The following is a 22,523-nucleotide window of genomic DNA, read 5'->3' as shown; positions in this document are numbered from 1 at the left end:
GAGCGCTGCCCCTTCATCGGGTGAGTGGGGGTTCTGTTCACAAACAGGGCACATAAAGACACAAACTCAATTTACAAAATAATGGTTGGAATGCGAGTCTTTACAGGTAATCAAGTCTTCAAGGTACAGACAATGTGAGTGGAGAGAGGGTTAAACACAGGTTAAAGAGGTGTGTATTGTCTCCAGCCAGGACAGTTAGTGAGATTTTGCAAGCCCAGGCAAGCCGTGGGGGTTACAGAGAGTGTGACATGAACCCAAGATCCCGGTTGAGGCCGTCCTCATGCGTGCGGAACTTGGCTATCAGTCTCTGCTCAGCAACTCTGCGTTGTTGTGAAGGCCGCCTTGGAGAACGCTTACCCAAAGGTCAGAGGCCGAGTGCCCGTGACGGCTGAAGTGTTCCCCAACAGGAAGGCAACATTCTTGCCTGGTGATTGTCGAGTGGTGTTCATTTACCTGTTGTCGTAGCATCTGCATGGTTTCCCCAATGCACCATGCCTTGGGACATCCTTTCCTGCAGCGTATCAGGTAGACAACGTTGGCTGAGTTGCAAGTGTATGTACCGTGTACCTGGTGGACAGTGTTCTTATGTGAGATGATGGCATCCGTGTCGGTGATCCGGCACGTCTTGCAGAGGTTGCTGTGGCAGGGCTGTGTGGTGTCGTGGTCACTGTTCTCTTGAAGGCTGGGTAGTTTGCTGCGGACAATGGTCTGTTTGAGGTTGTGCGGTTGTTTGAAGGCAAGAAGTGGGGGTGTGGGGAGGGCCTTGGTGAGATGTTCGTCTTCATCAATGACATGTTGAAGGCTCCGGAGAAGATGTCATAGTTTCTCCGCTCCGGGCAAGTCCCGTGTTTGTCTTCTGAGGAGGTCGGTGCGGTTTTTCGCTGTGGCGCGTCGGAACTGTCGATCGATGAGTCGAGCGCCATATCCTGTTCTTATGAGGGCATCTTTCAGCGTATGGAGGTGTCTGTTGCGATCCTCCTCATCTGAGCAGATCCAGTATATATGGAGGGCTTGTCCGTAGGGGATGGCTTCTTTAACGTGTTTAGGGTGGAAGCTGGAGAAGTGGTGCATCATGAGGTTATCTGTGGGCTTGCGGTACAGTGAGGTGCTGAGGTGACCGTCCTTGTTGGAGATGTGTGTGTCCAAGAATGCAACCGATTCTAGAGCGTAGTCCATGGTGAGTCTGATGGTGGGATAGAACTTGTTGATGTCATCATATAGTTGTTTCAGTGATTTGTTCACCATGAGTCCAAAGGAAGAAAATGTCATCGATGTATCTAGTGTATAGCATCGGTTGAAGGTCCTGTGTGGTGAAGAGGTCTTGTTCGAACCTATGCATGAAGATGTTGACATATTGAGGTGCAAATTTGGTCCCCATGGCTGTTCCATGTGTCTGGATGAAGAACTGGTTGTTGAAGATGAAGACATCGTGGTCCAGGATCTGCGGGTAACTGTCTGTAGTATTCCTCGTTCTTCAGTTACAATTCAGTTACAATCAGTTCCGGATCCGACCAAAGAACACACCCGTCGACTCAACAGACTGATCAAGACCTTTGATCCGGACCTTCAGAGCACCCTCCGTGCTCTCATCCCATGTACTCCCCCGCATTAGAGATCTCTACTGCCTCCCGAAGATGCACAAGGCAAACACACCCGGCCGTCCCATCGTATCGGGAAATGGGACCCTGTGCGAGAACCTCTCCGGCTACGTCGAGGGCACCCTGAAACCCATTGTACAAAGAACCCCCAGCTTTTGTCGCGACACTAAGGACTTCCTACAGAAACTCAGCACACATGGAGCAGTTGAACCAGGAGCACTCCTCGTCACAATGGATGTCTCGGCACTCTACACCAGCATCCCCCACGATGATGGCATTGCTGCAACTGCCTCAGTACTCAACGCCAACAACTGCCAATCTCCAGATGCAATTTTACAATTCATCCGCTTCATCCTGGACCACAATGTCTTCGCCTTCAACAACCAGTTCTTCATCCAGACACACGGAACAGCCATGGGGACCAAATTTGCACCTCAATATGTCAACATCTTCATGCACAGGGTCAAACAAGACATCTTCACCGCACAGGACCTTCAACCGATGCTATACACTAGATACATCGATGACATTTTCTTCCTTTGGACTCATGGTGAACAATCACTGAAGCAACTATATGATGACATCAAGTTCCATCCCACCATCAGACTCACCATGGACTACGCTCTAGAATCGGTTGCATTCTTGGACACACGCGTCTCCATCAAGGACGGTCACCTCTGCACTTCACTGTACCACAAGCCCACGGATAACCTCATGATGCACCACTTCTCCAGCTTCCATCCTAAACACGTTAAAGAAGCCATCCCCTACGGACAAGCCCTCGATATACACAGGATCTGCTCAGATGAGGAGGATCGCAACAGACACCTCCAGACGCTGAAAGATGCCCTCATAAGAACAGGATATGGCGCTCGACTCATCGATCGACAGTTCCGACGTGCCACAGCGAAAAACCGCACCGACCTCCTCAGAAGACAAACACGGGACACGACGGACAGAGTACCCTTCCTCGTTCAATAGTTCCCCAGAGTGGAGAAGCTATGACATCTTCTCTGGAGTCTTCAACATGTCATTGATGAAGACGAACAACTCGTCAAGGCCATCCCCACACCCCCACTTCTTGCCTTCAAACAACCGCACAACCTCAAACAGACCATTGTCCGCAGCAAACTACTCAGCTTTCAGTAGAACAGTGACCATGACACCACACAACCCTGCCACAGCAACCTCTGCAAGACGTGCCGGATCATCGACACGGATGCCATCATCTCACGTGAGAACACCATCCACCAGGTACATACACTTGCAACTCGGCCAACTTTGTCTACCTGATACGCTGCAGGAAAGGATGCCCCGAGGCATGGTACATTGGGGAGACCATGCAGACACTACGACAACGGATGAATGAACACCGCTCGACAATCACCAGGCAGGAGTGTTCTCTTCCTGTTGGGGAACACTTCAGCGGTCATGGACATTTGGCCTCTGATCTTCAGGTAAGCGTTCTCCAAGGCAGCCTTCACGACACACGACAATGCAGAGTCGCTGAGCAGAGACTGATAGCCAAGTTCCGCACACATGAGGACGGGATCTTGGGTTCATGTCACACTATCTGTAACCCCCACGACTTGCCTGGACTTGCAAAATCTCACTAACTGTCCTGTCTGGAATAATACACATCTCTTTAACCTGTGCTTAACCCTCTCTCCACTCACATTGTCTGTACCTTTAAGACTTGATTACCTGTAAAGACTCGCATTCCAACCATTATTTTGTAAATTGAGTTTGTGTCTTTATATGCCCTGTTTGTGAACAGAGCTCCCACTCACCTGACGAAGGGGCAGCGCTCTGAAAGCTTGTGGCTTGTGCTACCAAATAAACCTGTTGGATTTTAACCTGGTGTTGTGAGACTCCTTACTGTGTTTACCCCAGTCCAACGCCGGCATCTCCACATCCGGGAGACATCAGCAGAGGCGGTTTTGCGGGCTCCCCATCATGTCAGCTGCGACTGTCACCAATTTTTCAGATGCACCATAGAAAGCATTCTTTCTGGTTGTATCACAGCTTGGTATGGGCACCTGCTCTGCCCAAGACTGCAAGGAACTACAAAAGGTTGTGAATGTAACCCAATCCATCACGCAGACGAGCCTCCCATCCATTGACTCTGTCTACACTTCCCGCTGCCTCGGCAAAGCAGCCAGCATAATTAAGGACCCCTCGCACCCCGGACATTCTCTCTTCCACTTTCTTCATAAGGGCACTTTATCTGAATGCTCGTAGCATTTGAAACAAGGTAAATGAGTTGACAGCACAAATCATTGTGAACGAGTATGATTTGGTGGCGATTGCAGAAGCATGGTTGCAGGATGGTCACGACTCGGAGTTAAATATCCAGGGGTATCAGACTGTTCGGAGGGACCGACAGGAAGGTAAGGAAGATGGTGTAGCTCTGATATTTAAGGATGACATCAGGGCGGTAGAGGGAGATGATATAGATTCTATGGAAAAAAAGGTTGAATCCATTTGGGTGGAAATTAGAAATAGTAAGGAGAAAAAGTCACTGATAGGCGTAGTCTATGGACCACCAAATAATGACGTCATGGTGGGGTGAGAAATAAACAAAGAAATAACTGATGCATGTAAAAATGGTACAGCAATTATCATTATTTAATCTACATATCAATTGGTCAAACCAGGTGGGTCAGGGCAGCCTTGAGGAGGAGATCATAGAATGTATCCGCGATAGCTTCCTTGAACAGTATGTAATGGAACCTACGAGGGAGCACACTATCCTAGATCTGGTCCTGTGTAATGAGACAGGAATAATTAATGATCTTGCAGTTAGGGATCCTCTTGGAAGAAGCGATCACAGTATGGTTGAATTTAAAATACAGATGGAGCCTGAGAAGGTCAAATCCAATACCAGTGTCTTGTGCTTAAACAAAGAAGACTACAAAGGGATGAGGGAGGAGTTGGCTAAGGTAGACTGGGAGCAAAAACTTTATGGTGGGACAATTGAGGAACAGTGGAGGACTTTCAAAGCGATCTTTCAAAGTGCTCAGCAAAAGTATATACCAGTGATAAGGAAGGACTATAGAAAAAGAGATAATCAGTCATGGATACCTGAGGAAATGAAGGAGGGTCTCAAATTGAAAGAAAATGCATACAAAGCGGCAAAGATTAGTGGGAACCTAGAGGATTGGGAAATCTTTAAAGGTCAGCAGAAAGCCACGGAAAAAGCTATAAAGAAAAGTAAGATGGATTATGAGAATAAACTAGCTCAGAATATAAAAGCAGATAGCAAAAGTTTCTACAAATATATAAAACGAAAAAGAGTGGCTAAAGTAAACATTGGTCCTTTAGAGGATGAGAAGGGGGATGTAATAACTGGAAATGAAAAAATGGCTGAGGCATTGAACAGGTATTTTGTGTCGGTCTTCACAGTGGGAAACACAAATAACATGCCAAAAATTGATGACAGGAAGGCTATGGCAGGTGAGAACCTAGAAACTATCGTTGTCACGAAAGAGGTAGTGTTGGGCAAGTTAATGGGGCTAAAGGTAGACAAGTCTCCTGGTCCTGATGGAATGCATCCCAGGGACTAAAAGAGATGGCGGGAGAAATAACAAATACACGAGTGGTAATTTATCAAAATTCGCTGGACTCTTGGGTGGTTCCCGCAGATTGGAAAACAGCAAATGTGACACCACTGTTTAAAAAAGGAGGTAGACAAAAGGCAGGTAACTATAGGCCGGTTAGCTTAACCTCTGTAGTAGGGAAAATGCTTGAATCTATCATCAAGGAAGAAATAGCGAGACATCTGGATATAAATTGTCCCATTGGTAAGACGCAGCATGGGTTCATGAAGGGAAGGTCATGTTTAACTAATTTGGTGGAATTCTTTGAGAACATTACATGTGCAGTGGACAATGGGGAACGTGTGGATGTGGTGTACCTGGATTTCCAGAAGATATTTGACAAGGTGCCGCACCAAAGACTGCTACATAAGATAAGGTAATGTATTAGCATGGATAGAGAATTGGTTAACTAACAGAAAGCAAAGAGTGGGGATAAATGAGTGTTTTTCTGGTTGGCGATCAGTGACTAGTGGTGTGCCTCAGGGATCAGTGTTGGGACCGCAATTGTTTACGATTTACATAGATGATTTGGAGTTGGGGACCAAGTGTAGTGTGTCAAAATTCGCAGATGACACTAAGATGAGTGGCAGAGCAAAGTGTGCAGAGGATGCTGAAAGTCTGCAAAGGGATATAAATAGTCTAAGAGAGTGGGCGAGGGTCTGGCAGATGGAGTACAATGTTGGTAAATGTGAGGTCATCCATTTTGGTAGGAATAACAGCAAAATGGACTATTATTTAAATAGTAAAATATTGCAGCATGCTGCTGTGCAGAGGGACCTGGGTGTCCTTGTGCAGGAATCTCAAGGAGTTGGTTTGCAGGTGCAGCAGGTAATTAAGAAGGCAAATGGAATTTTGTCCTTTATTGCCAGAGGGATGGAGTTTAAAAACAGCGAGGTTATGTTGCAGCTGTATAAGGTGCTGGTGAGGCCACACCTGGAGTACTGTGTACAGTTTTGTTCTCCTTACTTGAGAAAGGATATACTGGCACTGGAGGGGGTGCAGAGGAGATTCACTAGGTTGATTCCGGAGTTGAGAGGGTTGGCTTATGAGGAGAGACTGAGTAGGTTGGAGCTATACTCATTGGAATTCAGAAGAATGAGGGGAGATCTTATAGAAACGTATAAGATTATGAAGAGAATAGATAAGATAGAAGCAGGGAAGTTGTTTTCACTGGCGGGTGAAACTAGAACTAGGGGGCATAGCCTCAAAATAAGGGGAAGCAGATTTAGGACTGAGTTGAGGAGGAACTTCTTCACATAAATGGTTGTGAATCTGTGGAATTCCCTGCCCAGTGAAGCAGTTGAGGCTACCTCACTGAATGTTTTTAAGGCAAGGATAGATAAATTTTTGTACAGTAAAGGAATTAAGGGTTATGGTGAGCGGGTGGGTAAGTGGAGCTGAGTCCACAAAAAGATCAGCCATGATCTTATTGAATGGCGGAGCAGGCTCGAGGGGCCAGGTGGCCGACTCCTGCTCCTAGTTCTTATGTTCTTATGTTCTTTGGGAAAAAGATACAGAAGTCAGAGGTCACGTACCAACCGATTCAAGAACACATTCTTCCTTGCTGCTGCCATCAGACTTTTGAATGGACTTACCTTGCATTAAGTTGATCTTTCTCTACACTCTAGCTATGACTGTAACACTACATTCTGCACTCTCTCGTTTCCTTCTCTATGAACGGTATGTTTTGTCTGTATAGCGCGCAAGCAACAATACTTTTCACTGTATGTTAGTACATGTGACAATAATAAATCAAATTAAAAATCAAACCCTCACTGGGTGCCATGGCCTCCGCATGCCTCCAGGACCAAGATTTTCAGCACCATCAGCTCCGTGCCAAAAATTGGCATATTATTAGCGGGCCTGGGACTGAAATCTCGGGGCCCGCTAGCCTCTCCTTCCTCCCTCCACCCACTGCCCACCCCCCCCCCCCCCACCCCCACCCAATGCCAGGAGCAGTTCCCTCCAGCGGGGTTTACTCCAGCTCCCCACCAACAGGGAGTTGGCGGTCGACCCCTCTGGGGTGAAGGGGGGCCATGGACGCCCCCCCCAGGAAGTCGGGGGGGGGGGGTAAGGTGGGGGGGGGTACCCCCTGGGCAGTGCCAACCTGGCCCCCCCAGCACTGTCCAAAGGGGCAAACTGGCAATGCCTAACGGGCAGCTTGGCACTGCCCAACAGGCATCAGGCCGGAGGGAGTGGGGCCTATTGGGGCACAATTGGTGGGGTGGGAGGGAACCGCTGCCACTCTGCATTCTGGATCGTGGGCAGAGGGAGGGAGGATGGCTCTTGGGGCTGGCCATCTGGATGGGGCGGAGGCGGTTGGGGCTGCCGGGGGGAGGGGCCGGGGGGTGCGGGGTGATCGGAGATCGGGGCTCAGATCATAGAAGATCATAGAATCCCTTCAGTGCAGAAGGAGGCATTTGGCCCATCACATATGCACCGACTCTTACCCTAGGCTTACCCCGTCATCCCACGTATTTACCCTACTTATCCCCCTAACCTTGGGATACTAAGGGGCAATTTGGCATGGCCAATCCACCTAACCCGCAGACCTTTCAGACTGTGGGAGGAAACTGGAGCACCCGGAGGAAACCCACACAAACAATACATTTCACTGAATACTAATACATGTGACAATAATAAATCAGATCAAATTCTAAAAGGTTTACGCCTTATCCCCAAACTATGCACCCTCGTTCTGGACCCTAGTTCCGAGAGCAATTAATATGAAGAAGAAATGGAATTAATAACTGACTGCAGGGAAAACCCTTGTATCGAACTTACCTCATTGCACAGGTTTACGAAAGGAATAATTCAAACATAAGAGCCCTGTGGAATTGGTTCAGCTTGTATATATCCCTGTTCCTTTAGAAATCAGTGAACAAATATTGCATAACTCAGGCCCAGAAATACAATCATATCAAACATATGTTGGAAGGTCTGATCTGGTCTGTGTCCTGGATATGCTCCTTTTCAGATGGGCATGTTTCACACACGATATTGTTTAAGTTTATGTTTATTTATTAGTCACAAGTAGGCTTACATTAACACTGCAATGAAGTTACTGTGAAAATCTCCTAGTCGCCACACTCATGTTCGGGTACACTGAGGAAGAATTTAGCATGGCCAATGTCACCTAACCTGCACATCTTTGGACTGTGGGAGGAAACGTCCGGATGGAATATCCGGATGGAATATCCGGATGGAATGTCCGGATGGAATGCATCCCAGGGTACTAAAAGAAACGGCAGAAATAATAGCAAATGCATTAGTTGTGATTTATCAAAATTCACTAGACTCTGGGGAGATGCCGGCTGATTGGAAAATAGCTAATGTGACGCCACTGTTTAAAAAAGGAGGTAGACAAAAGGCAGGTAACTACAGGCCGGTTAGCTTAACATCCGTAGTTGGGAAAATGCTGGAATCTATCATTAAGGAAGAAATAGCAGGACACCTGGAAAAGAATGGTTCAATCAAGCAGACGCAGCATGGATTCATGAAGGGAAAGTCATGTTTGACTAATTTACTGGAATTCTTTGAGGATATAACGAGTGCGGTTGACAGAGGGGAACCGGTGGATGTGGTGTATTTAGATTTCCAGAAGGCATTCGATAAGGTGCCTCACAAAAGGTTGCTGCATAAGATAAAGGTACACGGAGTTGGGGGTAAAGTGTTAGCGTGGATTGAGGATTGGCTATCTAACAGAAAGCAGAGAGTCGGAATAAATGGGTGCTTTTCCGGTTGGCAATCAGTGACTAGTGGCGTGGCGCAGGGATCGGTTCTGGGGCCTCAACTATTTACCATATACATAGACGATCTGGAGGAGGGGACCGAGTGTAGGGTAACAAAGTTTGCGGGTGACACAAAGATGAGTGGGAAAGCAAATTGCGTGGAGGACACAGAGAGTCTGCAGAGAGATTTGGATAGGCTAAGTGAGTGGGCAAGGATCTGGCAGATGGAGTATAACATTGGTAAGCGTGAGGTTATCCACTTTGGAAGGAATAATAGTAAAATGGACTATTATTTAAATGGTGAAAAATTACAACATACTACTGTGCAGAGGGGCCTGGGGGTCCTTGTCCATGAATCACAAAAACTCAATTTGCAGGTGCAGCAGGTGATCAAGAAGGCAAATGGAATGTTGGCCTTTATCGCGAGAGGGATGGAGTATAAAAGCAGGGAGGTCTTGCTGCAACTGTACAGGGTACTGGTGAGGCCGCAACTAGAGTACTGTGTACAATTTTGGTACAATTATTTAAGAAAGGATATATTAGCTTTGGAGGGGGTACAGAGAAGGTTCACCAGGTTGATTCCGGAGATGAGGGGGTTAGCTTATGGGGAGAGGTTGAGTAGATTCGGCCTGTACTCATTGGAGTTTAGAAGGTTGAGGGGAGATCTTATAGAGACAAATAAGATAATGAAGGGGCTAGACAGGGTAGAAGCAGCAAGGTTATTTCCACTTACAATGGAAACAAGAACTAGGGGGCATAGCCTCAAAATACGGGGGAGTCAATTTAGAACAGAGTTGAGGAAGAACTTCTTCTCCCAGAGGATAGTGAATCTTTGGAATTCTCTGCCCAATGAAGCAGTAGAGGCTACCTTGTTAAATGTGTTTAAGTCACAGATAGATAGATTTTTAACCATTAAGGTATTTAAGGGTTATGGGGAGCGGGCGGGTAAGTGGAACTGAACCCACTATCAGATCAGCCATGATCTTATTGAATGGCGAAGCAGGCTTGAGGGGCTAGATGGCCTACTCCTGCTCCTATTTCTTATGTTCTTATGTTCTTATAAACCAGAGCACCCGGAGGAAACCCACGCAGACACGGGCAGAATGTGCAAACTTCACGCAGACAATGACCCGAGGCCGGGAATCGAATCCGGGCCCCTGGCGCTGTGAGGCAGCAGTGCTAACCACTGTGCCACTCTGCCACCCCAGTCCATCACTCAAACCAGCCTCCCATTCATTGACTCTGTCTATACGTCCCGCTGCCTCGGAAAAGCTGCCAGCATAATCAAGGATCCCATACCTGGACCTTCTCTCTTCCACATTCTTCCATTGGGAAAATGATGCAGAAGTCTATCATTTGAGTGTCGACCTGGAATATTTCAGTGAGTGTTTCATATCAGTTTAAAAATGTAACTTGGAGACATAACCATTGTGTATCCCTCTTGTCTGAGGTATGGTGGTCCTCAGGTTAAATCACCGCCAGTCAGCTCTCCCTCTCAAAGGAGCCCATGGTCATCTGGGACTGTGGTGACTTTACCTTTTGTCTTTTTGTGGTGTCTGCCTCTTTAAGATAGTATAACAGAAATGTGTCATCTGACTTGAGGGACCAATGACAACTGGGGGTGGGCGATCACACCAGATTTCAGCAAAGCCTTTGACAAGGTCGCACATGGGAAACTTGTAAAGAAGATAAATTCACAAGGTAATTTCATAAAGTGGATTCAAAATTGGCTCATTGTAAGAGACAGAGGGTGATGACAGAATGTTGCTTTAGTGACTGGAAGCTAGTGTCCAGTGGCGTACCACAGGGATCTGTGTTGGCCCCCCTATTATTCGTCATTTATATAAATGACATTGATAACTATATGGAGGGTAGGATTAGTAAGTTTGCGGATGATACAAAGATTGGATGACTAACAGTCAGGCGGAGTGTCTTGGGCTACAAGAAGATATAGACGGTATGGTCAAATGGGCAGATAAGATGCACTTTGGAAGGAGTAATTTGACAAGAAAGTACTCAATGAATAGTAGGACACTAGGAAATTCTGTGGAACAAAGGGACCTTGGTGTGTTTGTCCACAGATCTATAAGGGCGGAAGGGCATGTTAGTAGGGTGATGAAAAAGGCATACTGGACACTTGCCTTTATTTGTTGAGACATAGATTACAAAAGCAGGGAAGTCATGTTGGAGTTGTATAGAACTCTGGTGAGGCCACAGCTGGAGCACTGTGTGCAGTTCTGGTTGCCACATTATTGGAAGAATGTGATTGCACTGGAGGAGGTTTAGAGGAGATTCACCAGGATGCTGCTTGGGATGAAAAATGTAATTTATGAAGAGAGGTTAGGTAAGCTTGGATTGTTTTCATTGGAGCAGAGAAGACTGAGGGGCTAAGGGGTATCTGGATGAACACTTGGCACACCATGACATTCAGGGCTATGGCCAAGTGCTGGCAGATGGGATTAGGTGGGAGTTCAGGTGTTCCTAACGTGTCGGTGCAGACTTAATGGGCCGAAGGGACTCTTGTGTTCTGTATGGTTCTATGATTCTATGAGGGTGGAATCCTCTCTCAGGCAGAATCATCTAGAAGCCATGTTGTAGGCATGTAATGACTGGAGCTCTGCTCCAGGGCAGCCGAGAGCTGCAACCCTCCTGCACCAAGTTTCTGTTTCCTTGTTCCATAAGGCTTGCTAATCTCTCTCCATTCCAATTATCAAAGATATCTTTCCAAATCTCCTTACTCACTGACCACAGTAGGTTTGGTGCTTGGACTTCCCCTTCGGGTCTGGCACAAGCTCAACAACTCTAGTTGTGACTCTTCGTTGAGTCTATTCACCCAAGAGGTATCCCTGTTTTCCAACTTAAACTGGATACTCAACAGGTAGGCTGTGCCATCCAGTTGATTCTACCTTGTTGCCAATATGTTGTGATGTGGCAATAACCAGCAATAAAGGATGTTGTATCAGACAACCAGTATCATCCAGACTGCACAAGAAGATGTTTCAATTAAGTCTTTCCCTTTTCATCTTGGATAACAAATTCAAAGTAAAAACTTCACCAAAGTAATTTCAATCAAACACACGCATTCATAGTTTACTTCATAAATTAGTCATTTGGTGAATTCAGTATTTTGCAAGAAAATGCACTCAGTCCTACAGTGCATTCGAATAATCTAAATGGGCAAAATAATCAGGACAAACTGATTGAATCGATATTTGATTTAATATCTTACACAGTGAGTGGTGATCAAGTTCGGGATTGAGGATAAATTGGCATTGTATAGCCCAAGTTTTTTGCCAAAGAAGACTCCCAAGACTAGACTGTGGGTGATACGGTGGCACAGTGGTACCTCACAGCTCCAGAGATCCGGGTTCAATTCGGCCTCGGGTCACTATCTGTGTGGAGTCTGCACCTTCTCCCCGTGTCAGCGTGGGTTTCCTCCGGGTGCTCCGGTTTCCTACCACATTCCAAAGGTTGGTCAGATGGATTAGCTATGCTAATTGCCCCTTAGTGTCAGGGGGATTAGTGGGATAAATATGTGGTGTTACGGGGATAGGGCCTGGATGGGATTGTTGTCGGTGCAGGCTCGATGGACCAAATGGCCTCCTTCCGCACTGTAGGGATTCTATGCAGCCTATGTTATTAACTTGTGTTAACTCATTTAGCAGGAGTGGGTTATCACGGATACCAAAGCAATGTCAATTGAAAAACCCAGATGCCTATGACTGTTTATTTTATTTTAATTATTTATTTATTAGTGTCACAAGTAGGCTTCCATTAACATTGCAATTAAGTTACTGTGAAAATCCCCTAGTCACCACACTCTGGCGCCTGTTCAGGTATACTGAGGGAGAATTTAGCATGACCAATGCATCTAACCAGCACGTCTTTCGGACCGTGGGAGGAAACCGGAGCACCCGGAGGAAGCCCATGCAGACACGGGGAGAACGTGCAAACTCCACACAGACAGTGACCCAAGCTGGGAATTGAACCCAGGTCCCTGGCGCTGTGAGGCAGCAGCGCTAACCACTGTGCCACTCTGCCGCCCAGATGGTTATGGTCATGAAGAGTTCTGACATCAGTTTACAACCAAACCTGGTTGCTGATGTTTAGGCGAGTCATTTGGGGAAATGGAGTCCATTTCCAAAAATGCTTCATATTTGAGATTTCTGCGTACTTGGTATTTTTAGTGGAATTTGCTGATGTTGGATCTGAGGGTGAGAGTGCGATGGAATATCACAAACGTATCAACTAAAGATGTGATTGTGCTGGAGGAGAATTGAAATTCTGTTTGAAGGAGAAAGGCTTTGCGCGGCTGCAAGGCAAGTTTCTAACAGGAGGGTGCTGGCAGTGTGAGAGGCTAATACAGCATGGGAAAAATTGATTTAGTGATGAAGGATAGGCGGTCACAGCACCAGGGACCCGGGTTCAATTCCCGGCTTGGGTTACTGTCTGTGCGGAGTCTGCACGTTCTCCCCGTGTCTGCGTGGGTTTCCTCCAGGTGCTGCAGTTTCCTCCCACAGTCCGAAAGATGTGCTGGTTAAGTGCATTGGCCATGCTAAATTCTCCCTCAGTGTACCCGAACAGGTGCCCGGGTGTGGCGATTTTCACAGTAACTTCATTGCAGTGTTAATGTAAGCCCACTAATAAATAAACTTTAACCTTTAAACTGAAACTTGAAGGAGAGACTTTGCCCTGAAGTCATGGATAAAACAAAGGGAGTGTAGTCTCCTACACGTGTAGAACAGAGCTTTGCTCACATGAATGGGGAAAAGGATTTGATTTTTTGATTTGATTTATTATTGTCACATGTATTAACATACAGTGAAAAGTATTGTTTCTTGTGCACTATACAGACAAAACATACTGTTCATAGAGAAGGAAAGAAGAGAGTGCAGAATGTAGTGTTACAGTCATAGCTAGGGTGTAGAAAAAGGTCAACTTAATGCAAGGTAAGTCCATTCAAAAGTCTGACAGCAGCAGGGAAGAAGCTGTTCTCGAGTCGGTTGGTATGTGACCTCAGACTTTTGTATCTTTTTCCCGACGGAAGACGAGAGAATGTCCGGTGTGCATGGGGTCCTTAATTATGCTGGCTGCGTTGCCAAGGCAGCGGGAAGTGTAGGCAATGGATGGGAGGCTGGTTTGCGTGCTGAATTGGGCCAATCAACGACCAATTATTGGGTCTCGGCTGGGAAGAATATTGTCGAGCATCCTAGAACAACTCCCTACTCATCGTTTAAGAAGCACCAGTGGATCCCTTACGCTCAGTGGAGAAAGCAGACAGGATCTCGCTTTAACGTGCAAGACTGGGGGCTGAGTGCTCCACACACATCTGCTATAGTGGCAGAAGACACAACATTTTGACTGAGAGACAAAGACTGCTCTCAGCATTATTCAGACTGACATCTTTTTTTTTGTGTCCATTGCCAATGCAGACTCACCACACAGCCAATGTTATTGGATTCTGGTAACAGACACCGACAGAAGCAGAAATAATAGAGGGAAAAATGTATGTGTTTGTCCAGAGGTGGAGTGATCCATAATAGATGCTTTCATCACCACAACCACTTAGGACAATCATGTTTCTGTGTAGGGCATTGTACAGCCCTCAAAGAAAAGTCAAGAAAATAACTTTCACTATAAGTGTCGCTGTGTAAAGAGCAATGCTTGTTGTGCAGTGCTGGCAGTGAATCCCACACAATCCTTTCACCTGGGTCTGATTGGTTGAGGATAAAGTTTGTTGTGGCCTGAGTTCTTCCCGTGTTTATGATCCTGAAATCCAATCGATTGCACGTCATGTTCGCACAGCTGGATGTTGTAAAGTGTCAGATATGGCAGGCAAGGTGTAAGGATTGGATCAACCACTGAACACCTGCCACTGGCCCAATCCACTACTTTCAAGATTTTGTTTTATTTTGCTTCTTTCAGCAATTGTCCGTCCCGTGAGACCGACACTTCCCTTAAAATGTAGAATACCGGATGCTGCAGAAACTGCAGCTTTAGAACCATCGAATCCTGACAGTATAGAAAGAGGCCATTCAGCCCATCGAGTGCGCACTGTCTCTCCGACAGAGCTTCCCACCAGGTCTTCCTCTCCACCCTATCCCTGTAATCTCGCGCATTTACCGTAGCTAATCCACCTAACCTACACATTTTGGGCCCAATAAAAAGTCTCACAACACCAGGTTAAAGTCCAACAGGTTTATTTGGAATGACGAGCTTTTGGAGCGCTGCTCCTTCCTCAGGTGAGAGCCACTCACTTGATGAAGGAGCAGCGCTCTGAAAGCTCATGATTCCAAACAAGCCTGTTGGACTTTAACCTGGTGTTATGAGACTTCTTACTGTGCCCACCCCAGTCTAACAAAGGCATCTCCACATCATGGCTGCACATCTTGGGACACTAACAGGCAATTTTACATGGCCAATCCACCAAACCTGCACATTTTTGGACTGTGGGAGGAAACCCATGCAGACACGGAGAGAATGTGCAAACTCCACACAGATAGTGACCCAAGGCCGGAATTGAGCCCGGGTCCATGGCGCTGTGAGACAGCAGTGTTAACTACTGCGCCCCTCACAATTGATGCGGCACGGTGGCACAGTGGTTAACACTGCTGCCTCACAGCGCCAGGGACCCGGGTTCAATTCCAGCCTCGGATCACTGTCTGTGTGGAGTTTGCACGCAACCCCCGTGTCTGTGTGGGTTTCCTGCGGGTGCTCTGGTTTCCTCCCACAGTCCAAAGATGTGCGGGTTAGGTGCATTGGCCATGGTGAATTGTCCCTTAGCGTCAGGGGATCTAGCAGGGTAAATGAATGGGGCCACGGGGATAGTGGCGGGGTGGGATTGTGGTCGGTGCAGACTCAATGGGCCGAATGGCCTCCTTCTGCACTGTATGGATTGTATGATTGTATGATATGCTGGTTTGAGAAGAGGCTGCGAATTAGATCTTTGGCTTCCTGATATTCAAACTGGACATGTCTGAATATTTTTGGGTCACTCTTTCCATCTCTTGTCCAGTTGTTGAAGCAGTAAGTTCCATCCTAGGGAAAGTTTCAGAAGACAAAGGGGAATGAGAGAATGGTGCAGTGGCTAATCATATCCAATTGTTACAGGAATATGGAACTATCAGAAAAGAATGTGGATTTAAACAATATCTTTCAGGTTGGGATGTTTGGAAGTCTAGTCACTGGTGAAATGTACGAAATATAGCTGCCAATCTGCGCACAGCAATATCCCACAGACAGCAGTGAGTTCAATGCATAGAAATCAGTTTCTGTGTTGTTGATTGATGAACGATAAGCAAGACATTGGGGAACTTTCCTTCCTTTTCTTCAGACAGCACATGGGATCTGTCACTGTCCACTGCGAGGGACAACGTGGTCTCGGTTTAACATCTTATCAACAACTCAAACAGTACAATGCTTCCTGAATACTGCCCACCTGACAGTGCAGCACCCCCTCAGTACTGCCCCTCTGACAGTGCTGCACTCCCTCAGTACTGACCCTCTGACAGTGCGGCACTCCCTCAGTACTGGCCCTCTGACAGTGCGGCACTCCCTCAGTACTGACCCTCTGACAGTGCAGCACTCCCTCAGTACTGACCCTCTGACAGTGCAGCACTCCCTCAGTACTGACCCACTGACAGTGCAGCACTCCCTCAGTATTGACCCTTGGGCAGTGCAGCACTCACTCAGCTCTGACCCTCTGACAGTGCGGCACTCCCTCAGTACTGACCCTCTGACACTGCGCCACTCCCTCAGTACTGACCCTCTGACAGTGCAGCACTCCCTCAGTACTGTCCCTCTCATAGTGCAGCACACCCTCAGTACTGACCCACTGACAGTGCGGCACTCCCTCAGTACTGACCCTCTAACAGTGCAGCACTCCCTCAGTACTGACCCTCTGACAGTGGGGCACTCCCTCAGCACTGACCTTCCGGGCAGTGCGGAAGTCCCTCAGCACTGACCCTTGGGCAGTGTTGCCACTCCCTCAGTACTGACCCTTGGGCAGTGCGACACTAACTTATTGCTACCTTAGATTGTCGGCTGCTATTCCATGTTCTGATCTTTGGAGAATGGCAGAGGTGAACAAAGCTGCAGTGAAATCAGGTTTGAATTGTTCCTGTTCGACTGAGGGATTACTGAGCTGAACAGACATTCACACCTTCTGAACACTCTCATTGAAGATGATTCTCAAAATCCAATGTGAATTTGGCTTTCAGGAACTTTGCAGTTCTGTGAATTAAGTCAGAGATTGTGCTTTTGTTGTGTTGTTCCAATTGCAGCATTAAGGCCTCAGATGTCAAACATTGCTGCTTCCCTGGATAGGAAATATTGGATAGACACGACAGGTCAGCCAGAAAGAGAAGGGATTAATACTGGAAATTACTGCTCTCCAAAGGGGGATTTAGATCTGGGGTATGGGTCGTTAAATTAGGAGAGTGGGTGCTGGCTCCCCCATCAGCTTCATAGAAATTGTTAACTCACTGAAGGAGGCCATTTGGCCAGTTGCATCGTGCTGGCCCTCTGAAGGAGTAATTCATTTTGGGTCATTTCCCCTTGCCTTCTCCGCATAACCTTGTACATCCTTCCTGTTAGTAACGATCCAATCAAAACACTCAATAGGGAATTGTCCACTTTGTCCACTTGCCAAGTGCTGAGAAAGGGCTGATATTACAGAGGTGGAAATTCCGACTCTCCGCCATGGGAAAGATGATCGTGAGAATCCCCCTCAACCCACCTCCTCCAATTGGCTGAAGAGCTCCTTCCTCAGTCTCAGTGTGGCTTCCGCCCACCAAGTGACTCAATGGACATGATGGATCTTCAGAGTGTGACAAATCCAGGAAAAGTGCAGGGAGCAGCATCAACCTCTGTACATGGCCTTCCTCGATCTCACAAAGTCCTTCATCTCTGTCAACCGTGAGGGATTGTGGAACATCCTTCTCAAACTTGGCTGCCTGCAGGAATTCGTCACCATTCTCTGCCTGCTCCACGATGACATGCAAGCCGTGATCCTCACCAGTGGAACCACCACAGACCCCAATGCGAGTGCAAACTGGGGTCAAACAGACTGTGTCCTCGCACCAACAATCTTCTCGATCTTCCTCTGCAGCAACACTCCACCTCATCACCCTGAACCTCCCCCGCTGGTGAGGAACTAACCTACCGGACCGGCGGGGAACTCTTCAACCTCCGACACTTCCAGGCCAGAACCAAGAACATCCCAACTTCTGTCATCGAGCTGCAGTACGCAGACGACGCCCGTGTGTGTACACATTCACGGGCAAGCCAAAAACCATCATCAACGCATTCACTGAGGCAGATAAGAGAATGGACCTCAGACTAAACATCCCGAAAACAAAGATTCTCTGCCAGCCCGCTCCTGCCACACAAAACTACCCCCCGACCATCAAGATTCATGTGAGAGTTATAAGGAGAGGCTGGATAGACTGGGACATTCTTCTCTGGAGAGTAGGAAGCTTAGGAGTGATCTTATAGAGTTCTATAAAATAATGAAGGGCACAGATCAGCTAGATAGTCAATATCTTTTCCCAAAGGTCGGGGAGTCTAAAACTAGAGAGTGTAGGTTTAAGGTGAGAGGGGAGAGATACAAAAGTGTCCAGAGGGGTAATTTTTTTCAACAGAGGGTGGTGAGTGCCTGGAACGAGCTGCCAGAGGCAGTAGTAGAGGGAGGTACAATTTTGGCTTTTAAGAAGCTTTTAGACAGTTATATGGGTAAGATGGGTATAGAGGGATATGGGCCAAATGCGGGCAATTGGGATTAGCTTAGTGATTAATAAAAAGGGTGACATCGGGGCCGATTTTACCAAATCGGCTCTCAGTGCCGGGTGCGGTCGTAAATCAGACCCCCGTCCGGCAGCCACGCTCCAGTGCCCCCATACGCCTTTTTACAGCGCGGGTCCAATGGGCGGGGCCCAGCACATTTGCATCTGTCGGAGCACCGAACTGTGCATGTGCAGTTCGGAGCTGACAGCACTCAGCGCGCCCGAGCGCGAGAGTCAAAGGCAGCGCTGACAGCACTGCTCTCTGCACTGCCTTTGACTTTCCCTGGTGGGGGGGGGGGGGGGGCCGGGGGGTGGGATGTGACATCTCTTCCATGGGGGGAGGGGAGGATAGGGGGGGAAGCTGACATCTCCTTCCCTGAGGGTGGGGGGGGGGCGTAGGGGGGGATGTGACGTCTCTTCCCTGAGGGGGGTGGGGTGGGGGGGGTGGGGGCAGAGATGTCACATCCCCCCCACCCCCTCCCCCCCAGTGAAGAGACGTCATCCTACCCATCAGGACCCCCGGAGCAAGGCCAGGATCGAGGATCGCAAGATGCTTTCAACGGACATCAGCGATCAAGGTAGGTCGGGGGCCCGGGGGGGTTCCGATCCCGGGGGGGGGGGGGGGGGGGTGTGGCTGCTGGTGGGGCCTGCGTCCCAGGGTGGTCTGATCGCGGCGGGGGGGAGGGGGGGGGGTGGGTTGGGGGGGGGGGGCGTGGGCTGCCGGGGTGGTTCACGGGGGCAGTCCGTGAAGGGTGGTCGGGGGCGATTCGGTGGTTCAGTTGCTGAGTTGAAGCCCTATCGGACTTGAATTCAGCAACACGGTAAATGCACGGGCGCCGATCGGATCGGAGCCTCGTAAAGTGGGAATCCTTGGGTAAGTTGGGTACGGGCTTCATTATGCATTTAAATCGGCCCGCTGGCTGATTCGGGCGCGCGCCGGATCGGCGCCCGGATCGGCTGTTGGTAAAGGCGCGATTGGCCTTGGGTCGGGTCTGGACCGTGCTTTAGGCCCGACGCCCAACTTTACCACGATTTCGCGCCCGAAAACAGGCGTGAAATTTTGGTAAAATTGGGCCCATCGACAGGTTGCGTTATCAGACACATCAGGACATGACTGCTACACTGGGAGCACAGAAAGGTTTCTAAAGTGCCCATTTTTATCATCAGGAACGGCAGAATGGATTTTCTGTTTATTCTGAATTCTGAATCTCATTGAGCTGATTTGAGGAAAGCTCATTGATCCCTGGGTAAATGGGGTCTTTCCAGGATTCAGATCAGTTGGAAGAACAGAGTGGTGGCAGTTTTTGTTTTGTGTTGTGTAATAAGTCCTTGAAGGCAGAAGTCCCTTCACCAAAATCCCTTTATTTACCAGTCTGACAACAGCCTACAGAGTGCTTTCAGTGAGCAGTCTACACTCGGAGTCCCAGAGGGACTGACACTCCTGGTTAAATACAAAGCAAGTGGTTTCCTGATTGGCCCATCAATTTGGCCCTTAATCAGGGAGTTCATATTCTAACAGCCCACCTCAATTGTCCGATTAAAGTCGCTACAAGTTGAAGTGCCACTGTGGTGAAGATAGGTGTGAGTGGCAGGCTTCTTGGCCTTTCGGCTAAGATCAAACATCGTCGGGGTCAAGCCCAAGATCGGGTACAATGCCTTATCTGGTCAGCTTGGATCTTGTGTGTCTCTCTTTTGGGGGCCATGAATTGGATTCAGTTTGAATTTGGTGTTTGGAGCAAGCTAGGAGAAGGATGAAGGGTGTATCCGATCCACTCTGCGCGTTGGCGTTGTAACTTTAATGACATTTTTGGAAAAGTGAGTCGCAGGAATCGAGCTGAAAATGTGTCAGACAGAAGAGAAAGCACTTTAGAACCTTTTCGGTACTCCCAGCTCAGCAGTCGTGTCCTAATGAGCCTGATAACACATCCACAAAGTCTTTTAGGAGTTTTATTTGGCAAGGGTTCAGTCTCCCATTGCAGTCTGGGCAACTGTGCACGGTCTGTCTGTTGCCTCCATGGTCTGTTCCTTAATGCTGTACACTGCGGGAATTTGCAATATCAGATTGCAATTAACCCTTTAACCCCTGATTCTCAGCTTCCGAAATAGTTTGAAATGACAATCCTTGTTGGTGCCCAGGGTCATATTTAATTCAATATAAATAAGACCTGAAACTCACTCGTGTCTGACCATAGAAACCCAACAGTGCAGAAGGAGGTCATTCAGCCCATCTTGTCTGCACCGACACTAATCCCACGCCAATCCTTTAACCTTAGCATCCCAGCATACTAAGGGGCAAGTTAGCGTGGCCAATGCACCTAACCTGCACATCTTTGGACGATGGGAGGAAACTGGAGCATCCGGAGGAAACCCACGCAGACATGGGGAGAATGTGCAAACTCCACAAGGGCAATCACCCAAGCTGAGAATCAAACCTGGATTTGAGGCAGCAGTGCTAACCATTGTGCCACCGTGCCGCCCCAATATGGGATCAAAGCATAATGGCATTGCCATCACACTCTGGGCAGAACCGCGATCTCCAGGTAAACACTCCCTGTTGGTACGTCGGGTATCGTTTCATTGGTCAATGCAAGATGTAAAGCCTCCACAAACCCCTGTACTTGAGTAATCCGTCCTCCCACTCCCTTTACACCCCAAAGTCTATCGAGGCTGATTTAACCCAATCATTACTTCGCTATCATTTGGATGGGTCGATTACCAAAATGTAACTGAACCTACAGTGCCCAGCCAAGCCAGGCCAACCTCTCGAGATCTTGGCTTCGTGCTGCTCCATCCCAGATCAGCTGGTCAGCATTATTCTGTACAACAGTGAAAATGTTCCACCCTCGGTAAGCAACTGGCTTCTCCAGGATTCAAGGTCGCAATGTTTCTCTATCTGGCTGTGTGCGAAGCTGTTCTCATGCAGCAGACTGCCTGGTTACACACTCTGCTTGATGCCCACTGAGGTTGTGAACAAAGCCCAGTCCATCACGCAAACCAGCCTCCCGTCCATTGACACTTTCTACACTTCCTGCTGCCTCAGAAAAGCAGCCAACATAATCAAGGACCTCCCCCCCCCAGCACACACACACCCCGGACATTCTCTCTTCCACCTTCTACTGTCGGGAAAAAGATACAAAAGTCTGAGGACACGTACAAACCGACTCAAGAACAGCTTCTTCCCTGCTGCCATCGGACTTTTGAATGGACCTACCTCACATTAAGTTGATCTTTCTCTACACCCTCGCTATGACTGTAACACTACATTCTGCACTCTCTCGTTTCCTTCTCTGTGAACGGTATGCTTTTTCTGTATAACGCGCAAGAAACAATACTTTTCACTGTGTGTTAATACATGTGACAATAATAAATCAAATCAAATTAAAAAATCAAAAATTTAACATTTATAATTGACCATGAAGTCCCAAATCACATTTCCTCATTAAATCACCTGCTTTTGCCTGAAGCAGATCACAAACAGGATGAAAAATATAGGCCGGAATTCTCTGACCGTTCACGCCGGCAGAATGCAGTGTGTATTCGTTTGAGGGCATCAAGACTGAATGCAGTGTGTATCGGGGAGAGGATGTAGAGACTGAATGCAGGGTGTATCGGGGAAGTGGACAAAGGGACTCATTGCAGTGTGCATTGAGAGAGGATGTAGAGACTGAATGCAAGGTGTATTGGGCAGAGGGCATAGACACAGAATGCAGTCTGTATCGTGGAGAGGGCATAGACACAGATGATGGAGATGATAGAGACTGAATAGAGTATGTATTGGGCAGAGGCTTAGAGACTGAATGCAGTGTGTGTATT

The sequence above is a fragment of the Mustelus asterias genome, chromosome 19 (genome assembly GCF_964213995.1).
Source record: "Mustelus asterias chromosome 19, sMusAst1.hap1.1, whole genome shotgun sequence".
NCBI lineage: Eukaryota > Metazoa > Chordata > Chondrichthyes > Carcharhiniformes > Triakidae > Mustelus > Mustelus asterias.
Note: the sequence above shows the minus strand (reverse complement) of the source record.